Source organism: Anopheles darlingi, chromosome 2 (genome assembly GCF_943734745.1).
Source record: "Anopheles darlingi chromosome 2, idAnoDarlMG_H_01, whole genome shotgun sequence".
NCBI lineage: Eukaryota > Metazoa > Arthropoda > Insecta > Diptera > Culicidae > Anopheles > Anopheles darlingi.
This window is the reverse complement of record NC_064874.1, coordinates 91384402-91390821: the sequence shown is the minus strand read 5'-3', so window position 1 is coordinate 91390821 and position 6420 is coordinate 91384402. Positions and strand designations below refer to the sequence as shown.

Sequence of the window (6420 nt, the reverse complement as noted above, 5' to 3'; positions counted from 1 at the left end):
CGACATTCAAATGGATTCAAATATCATCGATTCTCCTCTGAACCCGACTATCAAGAGCAAGTGCTAATGACAAGCTCCCCTGTATAGGCCGCTTACGCGAAAAGTCACGTCCAACAATGTTGTTTGCCTAATTGGCACATGGCACATGAAACTATAATGCCACCGACAGTGTGAGTCATTTTTGAATCGTTTTACGTATTTCTTCAAAATCCAACAGAGATCGATTATCTCAAGCAAGGCCGCTCGGTGCCGCTGTTGCTTGCTGGGAACTTAATTAATGCTCACTAAGACGCACTCACCGTCGGCCACGACACGAACCCCCCCGACTAGCAAGCAAACTTTCGGAAGTGGTGACACCTGAGGTGATGATGATTATATTGCGTGCGAGTTGCGCAGCTGTTCGGTGGTTGATGGTTGGTAGAAATCTGATTAAAATCATTCACTTCTTACCAAAGGTGGCTCTCAACGCCGGTATGCGCATCGGCTGGTCAAAGGGGGTGTTCCTCTCCATCACTTCCCAGAACAATGTTTTTCGTCGCCGGCGTTCACAGCGTTCGCATTTCTAACTCGTTCTTATCAGCTCCATTCATTACCGGCTCCATCGGCGTTTCCGTCGAATCGAAGGTTGTTGCGTTGTTGGTTTGATGAGGCCCGGGGCGAGGAAGCCCGGACAGTGGTGTCGTGGGTTCCGGGAAATGTGGGCAAATCAAGTGTCAAAGTCCGCGTCACTCACTCCTCCACTTGAGAGGCGGTCCACATTAATGTTTCGTGTAATTATACAAATGCATCCATTAGGTCTCGGCGGGACCGGGACCGAGACCGAGCGGACCACACGGCACAAAACTCCATCCATCAGCCCACGTCATCAGCGAAACCAGTCGTTGGCTGGTCGTTGATTGAAAGGATCTTCTGGGGCCGCGTTGGTCGCGAGCAGCTCGAGGTCGGAGGTCCACTTCTCAGATTTGGGGGAAAGAGCATTCCATTACCGGCACGCGCTGCTGGTAAGGAAGGAAAGCCGTCACGGGCAGGCAAAAGGACTTCATCAAAAAGGACTAACTGAAAATGGCTGAAGCCGAATCCTAGTCCTAGAAGAGAGCTTAGACTACTACCCACGTCCTAAGCCCAAAAAGGCCTTGGAGCTGACGGATTCCTAAGGATAGCTCGGGCATAAAACATGAACGAGGAAGGAAATTAATTTTCCATTTCCACCCCGCCGGTACCGCTGCGCGGAGTTCCAGGCCAGGCGCAGCTTTATGATTGAAAGATGATGGAAATGGAGGTGGTCTCCTCGCGATCTCCGGAAAATGGGGGGAACTGGAGTGAACACGCGTAATTGATACGCCAACGTCTACGACTTTTGACTTTTTGGCAAGTGAAAAACCATGTCAAGACCGACCGGGGTGGGGGGAGTGCCCTGTGACGTGTGACGTGTGCAGCCTTCAGCTCACCAGCTCCTGCTGGATTATGATGGTCGGCGGTGCTCTAGTTTCGCGTCTGCTCGGTCGGTCGTGGCATAGATTGGCGATGGCGTGTACGCTCTCTGGTGTGCTCGTCATGTTTTCCGACATTCCGACACCGACTTCCAACAACAACAGCAGCAACAACAACAGCGTCATCATTGACAACGCGTCACGGATGAAGATGGTTGATTAATGGAGCAGCAAGGGGTGCACGATTGGCGAAGAGAGAAAGAGAGAGAAAGAGTCTCCTGAGACGAGTAAATCACGACGGCGATGGCGGTGGCAGACGATGGGCGGCTGTAATGATGATGTTACGCCATATACCCACCCCCATGCACCATCGCACAAGATAGGCCGTAAAGCGGTGCGGCTCTTGCTGTCTGCTCGTCGGAAAGGTTTACTCCAAAGATGGCGATAATCGGTGCGGTGGTTGACGATACACTGATGACGCTGCTTCTGCTGCTGCTTCTGCTCCTGCTGCTGACGGTACTGGTCTTTCGCTCCACAAAAGGGCTCCACAGCGGCCGTGTGTGTGCCATATTGCATCATGGAGTTGGTTGTCGGTTTTTCTGGTTTCTTCAGCCAATGGAACCGACTTACTTCCGTTTCGTTGGTCGATTTGCCAGGGAAGGGGGTGGTACATGATGGCATTCCATCAAAGCCAAATGGTCCTCGCGTCACGTCCAACGTCGGCACACAAAGCCGAAGCCGAAGCCGAAAGCTCAAAATGGCAACCTGTCGTGGCCTTTACCGGGGAATGGCTTTTTAGCGAAATTGATTTACGGTGCGGTTCTTCCTCTCTCCCCCTCGCCTGGTGGACGTGTGTGTGCCGCGATGTCGATACCGCAACCATCCGCGCATCGTTCGCGCATAAAACAGTGAAGTGAAAAGTGGACTGTGACTCCCCATTTTTCGCACCTCATCATCTTCGCACCTTTTCATCGGGGAGCGCGGGCACGCGGGTGCCAAAGAGATGCCCATTTGGTACACTGCTGCTGCACCATCCGCATCGCGTATGTGTGTGCATCGTGCGGTGGTAATGGAGTGCAACGGTCCGTTGGGCCAGTTACGTTACATAAAACAACGCCACAGTACCGAGCCGCCGCCGCCGCCGAGCATAAAATCGATACACCCGGGCCTTAAGAGACCTGGAGACCGGGCAAGCACCGGGACCTTTGGCCCTCCCGCCTTTGGTTTGGGAATAGCTTATGCATGAGGCAGAAAAGAGGAAGTAATCCTCTAAACAAATTAGAAAAAAAAAGTTTCAAAGGGCTTCCCCAGCTTCTACGAGAAGGTTAGATGTCACGAGCTTTGTTTGGGTCTGGCTCTTTTGCCTAGGAGCGGATGAGGAGGCGGGAGGTGCCAGTGCAGGGCACCTTTGGTCCTTTGGGGGACCATCAGCCTAATGGAATTCGAACTGACTGAGGCTACCGAGCGGAGGGAATGGTATGGCTAAAAGTTTCTCATTAGAAAGTTACTCGTCGGTGGTTCGGTTTGCTGGCATCATATGATTCGTTTCGACATTTTTCCAGCAGCAAAAAAGTTGCATAAAACCACAACCACAATGAGGGACCTTCTAGCATAATTACGATAAATGGTAGAACACGATGGCGTTCAAAGAGTCATAAAGTTGTATTAATTTTCCGCAGTTCACTCTCTAATTTAATTTGATCTTTCAATTTTTGATTCTGATTTGTAACAGTTGATCGAATAGGTTTAGAAAAGAAAACTTAATTCATATGAACGGGCTGTTGACAAAACTCGATTGTTAAAGCAGACATTTCGTACCAATTGTCGTGTGATGCAACCAAAAAAACAATTTCAAACATCTGTTTTGTATCTTTTGCTCACTGGCGAAAGGAGAATACAAAAAACAGAATTACATAAAACATGGAAGGAGAAATCGTGAATGAATGTTGCTTGCCACCATTTCTGTTGCCAACCGAATCCTGGTCCGTATCGAACACCCACCGGATACATATTCGCAGCGCTCCGTATGCCAGCCATGTGTTCGCCGGCGTGAATAATCCAAAACAGTATTACCACTCGCTGTATTTCCATGTTGTTTCTCCATGTGGCACAGGTGACCATGGGACACATATACATAGAAACCACGAGCGCAAATGGACAATCCGAGTGGGGAAATGGTGGCGACAAACGAACAAACACTCAATCAAATAAAGAGTTTCGCTTCCGCTTCGCTCACTGCCGTGTGCCCTGGGGTGGGGTGTGTGTATGTGTATCTGGTCGGTCGGTTTGACAAATTGGTATCCTTTTCGGGATCGAACCCGAGCTGTATCCTCATCGCAGGTGCATCGTTACCTGCTGTGGTTACCCACATTTGCACCATTAAACCCTCCAGGGATTGCTCCTGTTGCCATGGCATCCGTGGACTCGGTCTGACTGTTTGACAGTTCCCCCAAAACAGAACGAAACTCCCCACGCGACCGGATTTGGGGTGTTGGAAAGTTTCCGATTTTACGGGTGTTTAATGTAATTTCACCTTCCCTTTCCTGTTCCCACCCATGAATCGTGGTTTCCTATCACCTCGTTTGCAGAGCTTTCAATCCTTCTCTGTTCACCACTTACCCGTACAATCGTATAAATGGGAATGTGGAAGAGGTTTTGACCAAGTATACAGTGCCCAAGGATACATACGAAATGGACTGCAAAGCTCGTGGTAGCGGGAATGAAATTTGTCGAATCAGCATCGCCGTTTGGTGCAAAGAGAGCAAGAGAGAGAACGAGAAAGGTGCAAGTCTCTATCCTTGCTATCCTAGTTCGAACCACCTAACTATCCATTTGGATCGATCCTTTTTGCTAACAGCCACACACACACATAGGCGGATGGCAGGCGTTTGATGAGCAGACACAAACATGGACCCTCCCTCCTTCCGTTTAATAGCAAAAGTGTCTTCGATAAAAGCTTCCGGTTGAAAGTGGCGAGAACTCGCGTTCTCACAATGCGATGCTTCGATGCTTCGTCACCTTTTTGTTATGTGGCGCACACCCCTGTCTATGGCCAGCCAACCAACGCACCTGGACCAAACGAGCTGACGAGTAGGGGGAGTTGGAGAAGGAGGAGATTAAGTGACAACTCGGTGGACGGTTACGGACATGCTCTCGCGCGTGTTAGCGCGATTGGAATACATTTGGAATTGAAATGGCCAGCGAAGAAAGGAGTGCAACTATTTGATCACCGTTAGACCGGTTCGGGATTGAGGAGCGACCAGAGCCAGCGTCTTTGCGTCACAAAGAACGAATCGGCTGGAAGAAGTACGGCCAAAGAAGATGGCCACAATGATCTCCCCCGGGGTCCTACTTTTGGGTAATGTAATGGACGAGGAGGGCCTGGCCACGCACACACACACACACACACAGTAAACGCGAGTGACCGACGGTAATTATGCTAATTTGCGACCGAATGACGTTGTTCCAAATACGTACGGTACGGTGGGTAAGAGAACGACCAAAACTGGCAAGAGAATGTTAAAGCCCGAGCGGGAAAGGCCTTTGTCGAAATCTATCGTCGTCGTTCCCCCCGAGGGGAAAGCATCTTCGCGATCGATTTGTCTGCTCGAATGCTCGAAGCTAGCGGGAGTTTGATTAATGTTGGAGCATTCTTATAGACGATTTACGTCACTGGGAATCGGTGAGAGAGTCACGAGACTTTAAGTTAAATTCAATCGAAATCACTTCATCCCCGTCCCCGTGACGGAAAGTAGCAAACACACACATTGTAAGCGAGCAGATTAAACAGGAAAAGCGTCTTATAATTCATCATCCGAGAACCGGAACCGGCCGGCCGGCAAGTGAAGGACGTACGTCTCAACAGGACGGATAACTCCACACATGCACACACACACAAGTACACCGGCAGGGCCTCATTATGCAGCCGGTCAGCTCCAGTGACGGGTTCCCCACTCCATCAATCATTTTCCCACTCGTCGTCATCCAATTTGTGCCCCGGAGAAGGGGCTTTTGCATTGTTGCGTGCACCGGAAGATGCACTTACATGCACTTACCTTACCACTTTACGAACCGCGTGTCCGCCCTTCTCGACCTCACCTCCCCCTCCCCCCTCCCGTGTGAAGCGATGAAATAATGATTTATTGTCCTCGCTGTGTGTCCGGCTTTGGATTTCATTTCATGTCCGACAGCAGGCGCGGTGCGCAGGCTGACGGATTGCGTCAATGGGCGGCCTGTTGTGGGAGCGTTTTTTGTTTCCGAACACCACCGGGGACGCGATGCAGGGCAGATGGATGTAATCGAGCTGATTTGTGATAAGTGGTTGTTGGTTTTACGATGAGAGGGAATTGGATCAATAGTTGCTAATCGATGGTTTCGTCCAACTTCTATTATAAATTGAGGCACTAGTAGATCAATTGCCCATAGCTTAAGAACTTTCCCCTATGTCGTTTTGATGTCGACATCTATTGCCGTCGTACAGTTTACTTCTGGGTTTCCTACAAATCGAAGACATCCCCAACCTTTTAATATACAATACTCGGTAGCTGTGCTTATGAGGATACCACGCTGAGTTGATTTGAACTTTAGACTTAAATATGTCAATACAAAATCGACTTTCTGTTATACACATAAAATACTCAATTAAATGCTTGGTAAACAAACGGTCATTGGCATCAATAAAAAAGCTTAGACGAGTTTTCGTACCTCACTAGCCGTCACCAGTTTCATTTCCTGGATTTCCACTGGAATACGTATTCACAAGTACCAGACGCAACTTCCCAGGGCAGCTTATCGAGTATTTGTTTTCGAGCGTTAAACTGGAGCTGTAACGCCAAGTTGCAAGAGAAAGGCTTCGATTGCTTTGGATTGGAATTATCGATTAGAAAGTAAAAGTATTAGCTTCCAACAAACACAGAGAGAGAAAGAGAGAGAGAAAGAGAGAGAGTACGAGTGCGAGCAAGCGACTGAGGCATCTCGAGTAGACTCCAAC

The 6420-nt window shown here is 49.3% G+C and overlaps 1 protein-coding gene across 1 annotated transcript in view; it reads left to right on the top strand.

Moving 5' to 3' along the window:
- The window catches only part of LOC125952879 (beta-1,4-glucuronyltransferase 1-like), a 78930-nt gene that overhangs the window by 28394 nt on the left and 44116 nt on the right, over positions 1-6420 (top strand). The window lies entirely within an intron of this gene.